Source organism: Melozone crissalis, unplaced genomic scaffold, assembly GCF_028551555.1.
Source record: "Melozone crissalis strain CALT ecotype California unplaced genomic scaffold, PUWL_Pcris_2 ptg000036l_1, whole genome shotgun sequence".
Taxonomy (NCBI): Eukaryota; Metazoa; Chordata; class Aves; order Passeriformes; family Passerellidae; genus Melozone; species Melozone crissalis.
In genome coordinates this window covers 15,099,643-15,113,096 of record NW_026535814.1, presented here as the reverse complement: position 1 = coordinate 15,113,096, position 13,454 = coordinate 15,099,643, and positions in this window count along the sequence as shown.

The window sequence follows — 13,454 nt, the reverse complement described above, 5'->3', positions numbered from 1 at the left end:
CTATCAGAGCAAGCCCAGCTGCAGAACCTCACACTGCAGCCCACATAAACATCACCTTGGGAAGATCTCCTGGGAGCCACAGCACAAAACAGCTCTGTGCCTGGCAACAGCTACAACAGTGGAAAAAATCCCTCACTATGGAGCCTGGGTCTCAAGGCACTATAACACAAGAAGCCTCACCAGCTCATTTCCTTACCCTGGGGAGGCTGCACCTTGGGAAGCCACCTGAATCCTCTCATAGGAAGTGCTGTGGTGGGGAGGACACTCAGCAAAACAGGTGGTACCACACCTCACCTGCACTGCACAGGGCATTGTGAGAAAAAGGACATCTTAGGAACCCTCAAGGAGGGGTAATGAGGCAAGACAGCAGCAGGATGAAGCAACAGCTTGGGCAGCAAAAGACACAAGCAGGAAAACCTGCTCTTGGGTCAGATGCTTCAGCCCAGGCCAGATCACCCCTCTCTATCCCATTCCTGTCATTATTGCTGCTGACCTTTCAGAGCAAACCCTGACACCCAGAGATCTGCAAAGCAGATGGACATCAAAGCTGACCACTGGCATCACTCAGGCTGAAGAGCTCCACACCCTGTGTGTCTGGTTTGCATGGCCAGCTTACGGTAGGAGGGGGGCTACAGGAGTGGCTTCTGTGTGGCTTCTGTGAGAAGCTCCTGGAAGCTTCCTCCCCCTGTCTGGCAGAGCCAATGCCAGGCAGTTCCAGGATGGACCCAGCACTGGCCTTTAGGAGCTTCAGCTGGTCAGAGTGACCCTCAGATGCCTTAGAAAGTCTCTTTTCCCAGCCAGGCAGTCAAAGAAGGAGTCGGAACTCTTCAGTTCTCGGTCTCAAAGTTGTTTATTGTTTCTTATCTATAAAATTCTTTCTCCTGGCCTGCCAGGGTCCGCTCAGCAGGATAGACAGAGGCACTCTGCCTCCCCCAGGGTGGTGTTATCTTTTTATACTAAAAACTACATGTACAATATTTACAATTACTTCCCAATGCCTATCACCTATGTTAGACAGTGAGCTTCTACTCTAAACCAATCTAAAAGTGCCAACATCACAGCAGAAGATGGAAGCCAAGAAGAAGTAGGAGAAAGGCTGGGCACACCCAGATTCCTCCATCTTGCCCTATGAACCCCCATTCTAAAAACCCCAAAAAATCTATTTTTCACCCCATGACAAACTGATTATTATTCTACTTAGACTTTTGTGGCTTGCAGATTCTCATATAAAGTTGTTAACTTTTTCCATGGGTCATAATCAAAGTCACGGGCGTCTTGGGCTCTGTGCCAGGGTCTCTGAGCCTCCTGGCAGGGATCCTGGCTATCCAGGACAGCCAGATGTCCTGAATTTCCACACTGGCCAAGGCTGGGCCAGTCAGGAATGACAGTAATGCCTTTGTGATAACATATTTAAGAAGGAAAAAAAAGTCATTGTGCAGAGGTAATTACATCCAGAGAAGAGTGCAGGGTGAGACCATGTGAGAGGAGCATCCGTGCAGGCAGGCAGGGCAGTGCAGCAGGAGGGGCAGGAGCTGCTCCAGGCTCTGGAGCTCAGGTTCCCCTGCAGCCCCTGGAGCAGCCCAGGCTGAGGCAGCTGTGCCCCTGCAGCCCAGGGAGGGCACGGGGGAGCAGAGATCCACCTGCAGCCCCGGGGGAGCCCAGGCTGGAGCAGGGGATGCCCAAAGGAGGCTGTGATCCTGTGGGAAGCTGTGCTGGAGCAGGATCCTGGCAGGAGCTGTGATTCCATGAGAGAGGAGCCCAGCCTGGAGCAGGGGATGCCCAAAGGAGGCTGTGATCCTGTGGGAAGCTGTGCTGGAGCAGGATCCTGGCAGGAGCTGTGATTCCATGAGAGAGGAGCCCAGGCTGGAGCAGGGGATGCCCAAAGGAGGCTGGGACCCCGTGGGAAGCTGTGCTGGAGCAGGATCCTGGCAGGAGCTGTGGTTCCATGGAGAGAGGAGCCCAGGCTGGAGCAGGTTTGCTGGCAGAACTCCCCTGTGGGGACCCACACTGAAGCAGCCTGTTGCTGAAGGATTGCAGCCATGGAAAACTGAGCCACACCGTGGGATGGACTCACATTGGAGATGTTCATTGAGAACTGTCTCCTGTGGGAAGGTGCCCACACTGGAGCAGGGGAAGGTCTCCTCTCAGGAGCAGCAGCAGGGACAATGTGTGATGAACTGACCATAATCCCCTTTCCCATCTCCCTGTGGCACTGTGGGAGGAGGTAGAACTGGGAAGGAGGGAGGGGTGAGGCGGGGGGAAAGTGGTTTTAAGATTTATTTTACTTCTCATTATTCTACTCTGATTTTGATCAGTAATAAATTCAATTAACATTCTCAGTTTGAGTCTGTTTTTCCCATGACAGCATCTGATGAATGATCTCTCTGGGTCCTTATCTGGGCTCGTGAAATTTTGTTACATTTTCTCTTGTCCAGCTGAGCAGTGCCAGAGCAGCTTTGGTGGGTGCCTGGCATCCAGCCAGGGTCATCCCACTCTCCCTGCAGTTCCCAGCGTAAGCCTGGCCATCCCCATGGCAGGGATCTGGTGAGCTCCTTGGCAAGGCAGCTGTGTGCTCACCACCTCAGAAAGGCACCCAAAGAGCTTTTGCTGGCCAGGCTCTGCCTGGGGGTATGAACAGCTCTGAGGGATGGCCCAACAAACCCTGACTCCCCGCCTTTGTTCCTCTAGCACTCCATGCTTTTCCCTGCTGCTGCTGTCATCTCCACCATCCCACCTCTGCCCTCAGTGTTGCCTTTCCCAGCATGGCCATTTCTCACACGGGCAGCACCACGGCTGGGATTTCAGACTCGGGGAGATGGGGCCTGGGAGCAGGGGATTACCCACAGATGGGTTACAGAGAGATGGGGTAGGAGGGATGGCTTCCCCATGCCTTCTCTTTGAGCTGCTCCACCTCACATGGGAAAGAAAGTAAAAAAAAAAATTTAAAAAAAAAAAGAGAGAGAAAAAAAAGTCCCTTGAGCCTCAGAATGCGTAATAGTGAGCACAGCTCCACCGTGAGTCATCTCCGCTTCCAGACAGGACAGGAGTGCTGAAGTTTCCCACGACTTGAACACAGAGGACAGCCTGGCACTGGCACTATAAACCAGGGGAACATCTCCCACAGGGTCAGAGATACACACACACAGCCCTCAGACACAGCCCGAGCCAATGCCTGGCCTGAGAGGAGAGGACATCATGATATGTGGCTCTCAGCTGCTTGTCCTATGTGACATTCAGCAGGATCCCTTCCAAGTCTTGTGGAAGCTGTCCCTGCCTGTGGTAGATCACCTGGGATACAAGATGATCTTTCAGGTCCTTCCAACCAAACTATTCTGTTTCAAATCCCAGCTTAAGGAGTCAAGTCAAATTTCCCTGCAGAGCCAGGATCCGATTTGTGAACAGAGAGCGCAGCCAGTACCTGACTACCCACTGGAGAGGGCTCCTTGGATGTGTCACTGCTGAAATCCCAAGATGAATACAGGAACTTCTCCCATGGGTGCCACAATCCCACTGGAAAGACTAAAAGCAAAGCTACCCTTGGATCACCCTGTGTGCTTTATGCTGCCATAGGGAGAGCAGCATGAGAAGTTTCCACCTGCTCTGCCCTTTCCCACATTTCCCTGTGTGTCCCTGGAGATGCAGCACAGCACAGAAGCAGTGCTAGGGATGACAGTGCTTGTGGGACCCACTAGATTCAGGATCCCAGCTCCAGCCTCTCTGCTCCCACCTCAGAAGCAGATTATGGTCACCCAGCACATTGGAGGTGTGTGGGGAGGTCGATGCTGCCCTCCAGCCCTCCCAGCTGGTTTGCCAGGTGCATAAGCTGAAGGCATAAACTGAACAAGTACAGCTTGTGCAGGCACTCTCCCTCTGAGGGCTTTGCAGCCCTTTTTGGGGTTACACAGGTTCAGGCTGTCCTAGTGGGCAGTGCAAGGGTAACCCCAAGCCCAAGGGTTTCACTGGGAATCATCACACTGTTGAAGACAGCATGGAGGCAGCTTGGGCCAAGAAGTGCAAGCCCTACTCTCCTCTCAGTGCTGCATCCATGCCCATCTACCTCCCAGGTTGGCTATTTTTGTTGATAGAGCACACAGCCAGATCCTGTCTTCTCAAGAATTCTGTGTGGGTGATCCCCAAACAGACCTCAGATTCTCTGGCACCACTTGCAACATTCCTGCTGTACACACTGAGCTCTGCCTCAGAAATGCTCAAACCCTCAGAAAAACAGATTTCTGCTCTCGGGATCCCCAGAGAGCTGCTCTGGTAGCTCTACTCACCTCTGTTGCCTACAGCAGCTCCCAAGGGAGGCTGTGTTGATCTCTTTCCTAGGAGATGAACACTTCTGGAGCGCAGCAGCCCATGCGCTGGCACGGCCCGGTCTGCCCTGACTCACACTGAGCCCCGTTTGCCCCAGGGCCACCAGTTCCAGCCATAAATCCCAGCCTGGGCAAGGCCTGCCAGCATGCTGGGCTGGCCAAAAATCCTGCAGAAAAGCTAACACTAATAAATGAAGGTTTGCTAGAATGTTGGCATGAGGCAGCAGGATGTTGCTGAGCTCTGCACAGAAACCTACCAGCAGTGCTGTGGTTTCAGATGAAACTCAAGGCATGTGAGTCCTCTGGCCAAGTTTCACCCCTGGGTTTCAGTGTCACCCTCTGCAGCAGGAGCCAGCCACCACTGCAGGACACACTGCAGGATGCTGGGCTGGGAGCACAGCCAGATCCCCAGCACATCCAAGGCTGGATGTGCTCCTGGTTCAGGAGGCAGAGGGGAACTGGTCTCCCCTGTACCCACAATGACAGGGTTCCCTGGCAGCCTGCAGGTCCTGGATTTCATCTCACTGCCCAAAATGTGGTAGGGAGGTGTAGGATTGATGGGGGATAGCACGGTCGGGATGGACAGAGACGAGAGATCTCTGCAGCCAGGTCTGGAACTTGTGGTTTATTGCAGAGGGCCTGGGTGCAGGGCCCTGCTGGGAGAGAAGAGAGGAGTAGAGAGGATAAGAGGGTAAGAGCGTAAAAGGCAAGAGGTATGAGTAAGAGCATAGAAAATAAGAGGTAAGAGTTAAGAGCTAAGACAGCAAAGTTCCCGTTACAATACAATAAATCTCCTTCTGTGTTGAATATTCTAGTTCTCACTAACCAATCTAGTACAATATACAAATCCTATAGCGTTTCCATACAGCCTATAAGAATCATAACACCACCATACTGTGTTACATTTTAAACCCTAAAAACTCCTCTTTGGGCCCCTTCTGCCAAGCTGGCAGGGTCTGCTCTGACCCTTGGGCCTGTCTGCAAGCAGAGGGTGTTGTTTCATCAAAAGGGGATTAACTTCAGCCAGCCACACCATTGTTTTCCAGTTGTTCAGTAACTAAGGGATCTCAAAGCTTGCTTTCATTTCAATCTCACTTATAGTTTCTGTATTCTCAAAATCTTTTGCCAGACAATCATATTTATAAGGCTTTCCTGTTTCATCTTCCCCAACAGGAGGCCCTACCCCAGTGCTCTCACAGGACACAGGAGAGGCTCACGTCAGTGGCACCTGGCTCACAAGCCACCGACAGGGCAGCTGGGACCTGGCTGGTGAGCCCACACACCTCCATCCCCAGCCTGACTTGCTGCAGTGATTACTGGAGCCCAGGCAGCCCTCATGCTGGGTGACCTCTGCATCCCTGTCAGCAGCACTGCCACTGGGAGCTGCAAGCCCAAAGCCTCCCCATCTCTCATCCTGCACCTCCAAAACTGCAGCTTGTGGATTCAGGGCTGCTGCTTGCTACGGAGCACGCTGTCTTATCCAATTGCCACCACCAAAAGATCTTTGCCCATGCAAAACTGCAGACAAGCCACCTCCTATTTCCAGGGGCAATAGGTTTGTGGGGGAAATCCCTCCAGTCAGGCAGGGCTCTTCTGTCCCCATCACAGGAGGGATGGCAGCTTTGCAGCATCCCATTTCCATGGAGTTGCCTTGCAGCGGGAGAGGTGTAGAAGAGGCCTTGAAGAAGTGTGTTACAGGCTGATAGTTTATCTCGGACCACTCCTGAGCACTGGCAATCTCTCAGCCCTTGGAAGAAAACTCTCTTGGCTGCTTTGAACATTACTGTTCAAGCCCAGCAGCAGGCACGTGGAAATATTTTCATGCTCCAGGATATGTCTTGCTGGAAGACGGAGAAAGAGTGGCCGGATTCATGTCCCTGCTTCCAGCGCTGCTGGTGACTCATCCTGGGACTTGGGTCCCATTGTTTCACAAACCACACCATGTCCAGCTGAGACGGGAAGATAAAGGCAGCCCCACACTGGCAGACCATGGCTATCAGGCATTTTTATAGCCCTTCATACATATAAGTGGTAAATATTGCAGCCTTAAAAGGGAATTGACACATTCACCCCCCCAGCTGACTCTGGGTAGGTGAGGGAACAGCTGCTGCACTGAGGAAATGGTGAAAGCCAAACAAGGAGCAGAGGTCTGGAAAAGGCGAATGCTTCTCCCCATGATGGCTGCACCAGTGACACAGACTCACCTTGGGGTGGACACCACATCACTGGGGTGAGAAGGGGTGCCAAATGCAATTTTGGATGCTGCTTTGGTTGATGGCTGAGACCCATGTCCATGGCATGAATATCAGCATGCCAGCCACCCTCCTGCCTTGCACAACAGGGACAGGCTTCCCCTCTTTCCAGGACCATTCCCAGACCCATGGCTGTGATGTCCCACCCATTCCCTGCTCAGACCCCACGCTTACCCCGAAACTCCCTCCCCACGTGCTGCTCACGCCCTCCATGTCTCATCCTACCTGCCTCCAACCGTTGGTGCTCCAGGGCAGGGAAAGTATCTCCTTGCCTCCATTCCATGGGCTGTGGCAAATTGCTGGGGCTAAACAAACTGCAGTTCCTGCCAAAATCATCACTGTAGTGGGGCAGGAGCCGGGAGCGTTACTCACCCAGGGAATTGTGTTTGCCTGTGTCAAAAAGGGCTGGGGGCAGCAGCTGCCCTGCTCACTCTCTGCTACACACCAGTGGTGGCGTGGCACAGGCCACCAGTCCCCAGCTACATATTCCAGGGAAAGGCATGTCATTCCCCAGGTCCTCACCAGCCTCCAACAAGTACCCAAAAGAGTGAAGGAAAGGCATACCTATATAAATATAAAGTATGGGGCAGGCATAGGGCAGGGCAACACCTTGCCCGGTCACCATGCAAGGGAGGGATATGAAGCATACCTTGAAGGGCATAAAGGAAAGGAAATGTCCTTGGGATGGGACCACTTGGGCAAGAGGTCCTGGTACTGTGGCAGCAGGAAGAATGTTAACCATCTACAGCCCCAGGCTGTAGGGAGGGAGGGAACTGGGAGGGAACATGGGATTTGGTTGCCAATTATTCCATCTGGCTGAGCCTTTAGCAAAGATAATCCCCTCTGACAAGATCTAACAGAAAGGGTTGGCTCAGCCCTGCACTGCAGGACACCCCTTGCACCATGCAGTCCTGCCCTGTGAGCCCTGATCCCACTGGATGGAGGAGAGGCATCTCCCATCCCCTCTGATCTTCCTTTGGTTTGGGAAACAGCCTTGTTTTGGGACAGGGTATGCTGGTCCCTGGTATCCTTACAGAGCTAGCTGCCCAGCTGCAATACACAGCCCCTCATCCCTTTCCTGTAGCACTTTAGGATCTTCCATCATGCAGAAGGACATGGTTACCCTACAGCAGCATCTCCAGCCCACAGCCACTGTCTTGCCCTGCATTAACACAAAGCAGGTCAGCATTTCACCGAACCAAGCCTGGCTACCATGTGTGTTCACAGAATCACAGCACAAGCTGAGCTGGAAGGGGCCCAAAAGGACCATCGAGTCCAGCTCCTGGCCCTGCACAGAACCACCCCAAGAGTCACCCCAAGAGTCACATCATGTGCCCAAGAGCATTGCCCAAACCCTTCTTGAACTCTGTCAGGCTTGGTGCTGTGACCACATTCCCAAGGAGCCTGTGCCAGTGCCCAGCCACCCTCTGGGGAAGAATCTTTTGCTGATATCCAACTAAGCCACCCTTGACACAACTTCAGGCCATTCTCTCAGGTCCTGTCACTGGTCACAGAGCAGAGATCAGTGCCTGTCCCTCCTCTCCCCCCACGAGGAAGTTGTAACTACAATGAGGTCTGCCCTCAGTCTCCTCCAGGCTGAACAGACCGGGTGACCTCAGCCCCTCCTCACATGGCTTCCTCTCAAGGCCCTTCATCATCCTTGCTGCCCTCCTTTGGATGCTCTCTAGTGAATTTATATCCTTCTTTTATTGTGGCACCCAAAGCTGCACCCAGAGCAGGACAGTTTGCTCCCTTGCCCAGCTGGCCTGGTGTCCCCAGGACAGGGATGTCCCTTCTGGCTGCCAGGGCACTGCTGACTCATGTCCAGCTTCTCATCAGTCAGGATCCCCAGGATCCCTTTCCCTGGCACTGCTTTCCAACCCTCATTCCCCAGTCTGTCTGTCCCATGTCCCAGCCCTGTATCCAGGGTTGTCCTTGGTGCAGATTCCGGCACTTTCCCTTGTTGAACTCCATGTGGCTGGTGACTGCCCAGCCCTCTAATTTGTCGAGGTCTCTCTCAGGGCCTCCCAGCCTTAGAGGGAGCCAACAGCTCCTCCAGTTTTGTATCACTTGTCAACTTGCTCCAGTTCTGCATCCAGGTAATTTATGAAGGCGTTGAAGAGCAGAGTGCCACAGATGGAGCCCTAAGGAACCCCACTAGTGACAAGTCCCCAGTCTGGTGTCACCCCAGCCACTATAACCCTTTGTGCATGACCTGTGAGCCAGCTGATCTCCCATCCTATGATGTCCTTATCCAGCTGTGGAATGGACATTTTGTCCAGAAGGATACAGTGAGATACAGTATTGAAAGATTTATTGAAATCCAGGAAGCTGGCTTCCTGAACTGGCTTCCCTTGATAACTAGGCAGGGAAGAGAGAGAAAATGACAAACTTAAAGCCTGGTGAGGCCACCACTGTAGTCTGCCTCCCAGACACTAATCCTCAGTATTTTAATATGCATGAAACAATGGGATGTAGCCAAAAAGGAGAGACTCAAGGCTAATAAATCAATACAGTACCAGGTTCCTGCCATGCCCTTCTCTGGCACCTCCCTTAGACTTCCCATGCATATCCAGGAGCAACATTAACAGGAACAGTCTGTCTGGCACCTTCAGCAGTGCAGGAGTCGCCAGCACAAGGCACAAGTGTTTCTCTGCAGGCTCACTGCCAACACAAGCTCTCGGCACCTTCGTTTGTGACACAAACGAAACCCTGGGGAACAGATTCCCCCTTCCTTGCTCTCTGGTGGGAAGAGGAAGAGTTTGCAGAGCCTGGTCAGGATGCTCAGCAAGTGGAATAATGGGGAGATCCTTGAAACACCCCCAGTTCATTCCTCTGCCAGATCCCACCGTGCATCACCAGCTACCCAGCACCTCCCTGCTGTGCTTTTGGCCAATGTTTATTTTTCTCCTGGTGGCTGCTGAGCCTCTAGCACTTGAGTCTAGTGCAGAGGCTTCACAGCACCAGAGAATACAGCTTTGTGACAGCTTGTATGGTCTGAGCAGCTTGCAGTTTCGTTCTGCTCCCCCTCACACAGCCCAGCAACCAGCATTGCTTCTTCCACTACCCCATGTGTACCAGCCCCAGCCTCCTTCCAGACTGCATTTCTCCCATTTTGCAATTCCCCCACCCAATATTTTCTTTCCCCTTCCCTGTGGTGCACCCTGCACTGACTAAATGCCACCCTCACCCCTTAGCTGCATCACTCTCCCTTTCTGAGGAGACCACAAGCACTAAAAGCTGCCACCTGCCAGAGCTGCTTTGCTGAGGAACCAGTACTTCCCAAGAGCTGCTGCCTTGGCTGGGAATAATCACTTCAGGTCCAGAGCATTTGTCTGATAACAATAACCCCAGCCAACAAGTCATTGCCCAGGCTAGAAGAAAGGCCATTGTGGGAACAGCACACTAGGGGAGATTATTCCTTTTCTGTGCCAAACAAAAAACCCAGCTAATCACTCCTTCCCTAGCCAGCCGTGGAAATTTAACCTAAGGGTTTTCAAAAATGACTAGTAATTGTGGGTGCCTGAGCAAGAAGCTTCTTTAAAAGGCCTTTATTTCCAAGACACATGTGCTTCTTGCTTTCAAAGGGTCAGCCTCAAGCCAGACAGCCTCATAGAGACTCCAAACAGCCTCTGGAAAGATCTCAGCAGCCCCAAAGAATGAACATCAAAGTCTGAACAATTCAGTAAGCATAGAAACCACACAGCACTCAACCTGCTGTGGTCATCCCATCATCCAAGCTTGCTTTGTCAACCTGCTCCCTTTCATAAATCTTGTTATGGTCACTCAAAGCTGTCAAGGGCACCTAGCAAGCAGGAGGCTGGTGGCTCAAGAAAGGCTCCATCTCCCTCCCCTCCTCCTGAGCCTCCCAACAACTGCTGTCTGCCACATCCTTGCATCCTTGCAAAGCACGAGCTGATCCTTTTAGAAGAAATCTGCCCAAAGGGTAGCTCAGGGAAAGGCCCAGGGGGACCCACCAGCATTTGGAAAGCCCTGCTAGAAAGCAGAAAGCACACATAAAGCAGGCAGCACTTGAGCCCTATCTTGCCTGGCTCCATCCATACACTAAGGACACCAATATCATCACGCCAGCCCAGTCTTGCATTGGGAAGCACTTCCCTGTTTGCACTCACCCCCCACACACAGGAGACCCCTGGGGCTTCTGAGGTCGCTTTGCAAAGCCAACACATCAAAGCCCATTGCTGCTGCCTCAGCTCTCCCTCTGCCCTCCTCCCAGCTCTTGCAACACAACACGGCGTGGGCTCCCCAGGGCAGCTCTGTGTTTGTGCAGCTCTTGTTTATGGCTGGGACCATAGCTAATCAAACAAGCGAGTGCCCACTCACTGCTCTGGAAGTAGAAGCCCAGCATGGTTGTCAAACAAGAGTGCTCTGAATAACCCAGGCCCTACCCCAGCTTTCACAATAGGAATTAGTCACAGGGCTCCAACAGGAGCAGTAAATCCACAACAGGAGATAAAGTTACAGCAGAGACCTCACTTGTCCTCTCTTGTGTACCTGAGACACCCCTTTCCTTTGGATCTTGCCTTTCCAGACCCCTTAGAGGTGCAGGGACCCTCTGCTCCCGAGAAAGCTGGTTTGAATTTTGCTTTAGGTAAAGTGCTGTTCAAGAAGTCAGAGCACAGCAATATCCAGGCCCTAAGAGCAACCAGCAGATGGGCAGAGGAGGCCACCAAATTTATTACAGGGATGGAGCACCTCTCCTATGAGGAAGGGCTAAGAGAATTGGATTTGGTCAGCCTGGAAAAAAAAGGCTTCAGAGTGACCTAACTATGGCCTTCCAGTACCTGAAGGGAGCCTACAAGGAAGATGAACTTTTTACAAGGCACTTGAACTTTTTATAGTGATAGGACAAGGGGGAATGGCTTTAAACTGAAAGAGAATAGGTTTAGACTAGGTATTAGGGAGAAATTCTTCCTAGTGATGGTAAATACTTGGACATTGGGAGATTTAAGGCAATGCAGAGTTATCCTTCCCCTGAAAGCGGAGCCTGTGCATCACCTACAGCTTTGACAACAAGAGTATTGCAAGCAGAGCTGGGATAATTTGTTATCTGGGTAACTTTTGCTGACACAGGTGAATCCCTTCCAGGCGATGTAACCTGGGCTAGCAGTGGTCAATACGGTGAGTCTTAGGTGAATTCATGGCAAGGTCCTTGCTGAGGTGCCCATGTTTGTCACCTGAACTGGGCTCACATCTGGCTTCTGAGCACAGTGGCACCACCTTATGAAACACCAGCAGGTTAGGACTTGTAAAGGGTTTGCTTACGAGTTTCATTTATCATCATTTTATTGGGACCTGCAGATTTGCCTGGATTTTTCCTGTCCCTTTGCTGCACGCTGCAAATGGAGGGTGGAGGAGCAGTTTTATGCCTTTTTAAAGGCGAGAAGGAAAAAGTAGAAATACAATACCTGACAGTGTAAAAGAAGCAGATAAAAGCAGAGCTGGGCTGGGGAGGACAGGGTAGAGATTACAGCATTGTTCAGCTGAAAAGGCAGAAGCCATCACCCCATAAATATATCCAGGCAGGGAATAAGCCACTGCGGGGCCACATCCCATGACAGCCCCAGAGAAGGATGAGCAGGACCTTCAAGCCTGCCTGGTGAAGAAGGTAACGGGAGGAGCTCTGCTGCCCTGGAAGCTAATGCAGGCTCTGGCACACATCTGTGACCTGGGAAAAAGCAGATATACTCTGTGGAGAGAATGTTCCAGCATCTGCAATATACAGCAGTATATTGGGGTAAAAGCAAAGGTGGGATGGGGCATGGAGGGAACATGCAGAGCTCTGGCACAAGCAACCACTGCACCAACTCCAGTGGTGTCCAAAAGCTGTGTTGGCAAATTTACATGATTCTAATGTCAAATTGCACGTCAGAGTGAAGGCAAATACTCAAAAAGAGGGAACAATCCAGCTACCGAGGAAAATTACAGCCATTGCTGAAGGCAGGTTGGGCAATTCCAACACCTAGAGGATGATAAAGCACAACAAAGAGCAGATTAAGAATTAATCCCTAATTAGCTGCTTCTGAAACCTGTCGAAATCACTGCCTGCATCATTTGTTCATGGATTTGTCAGCAAGTTCTGAGGCTGCAGGGGTCACAGCAGCAACAGAACGTGCTGCTTTGTTCTCAGGTGAGAGGTCTGTTATGCCCATTAAGAGCTTTTGATGATTTCAGTTTAGGTGTATTCAGAAAGCTCTTTCCAGAAACAATGGGCAATGGATTCCACATCAGCCACCAATGCAGGGAAGAGAGAAAAATTATCCCTGTAATTTAAATGTACCAGATTTATCCCATAGCCAGGGGTGCTGCACACATGTTCCTACCCCACTGTGCGAGGACACACAGCGTTTCCAACACTGAGCAATGGGCATTAAGCAAACAGCACAAGCCCAGAGTCCCACCTCTGCCATAGCCCACTTTAAAATGATTCGGAGAAAACATCTGAAAAACAAGTTGTGAATTTCCTCAACAAAGCCCTGGGCTCACTGCCAACAGCTGGAAATGCCAGCAGGTCCTGAAGCAACACACTTAACTTCCTATCTGAAATGCTCCTAACCAAGGAACAACTGCCTAGTTATCAATCTGCCTAAATGTCCACTTGCCTTTCCAGGCTTGATCTGCAAAATCAAGCAAAATCTGCTGTCATGAAGTCTGTTTTCTTTGCTCTGCATCTGATTCATCCATGCTTTGCTGTTGGAATGTGTGTTCTGCCTCCACCAGAAGAGGGGATGGCACAGTTGCATTTGCTCCAACTTATTTTCCTCTCTTCCTTTATCAGGAAGAATCATTCTACATGAGAGAAGCATCCCTGCTCTGAGCAGGGTCACCTGAAGCAGGTTGCCCAGGACTATGTCCAGTTGGGTTT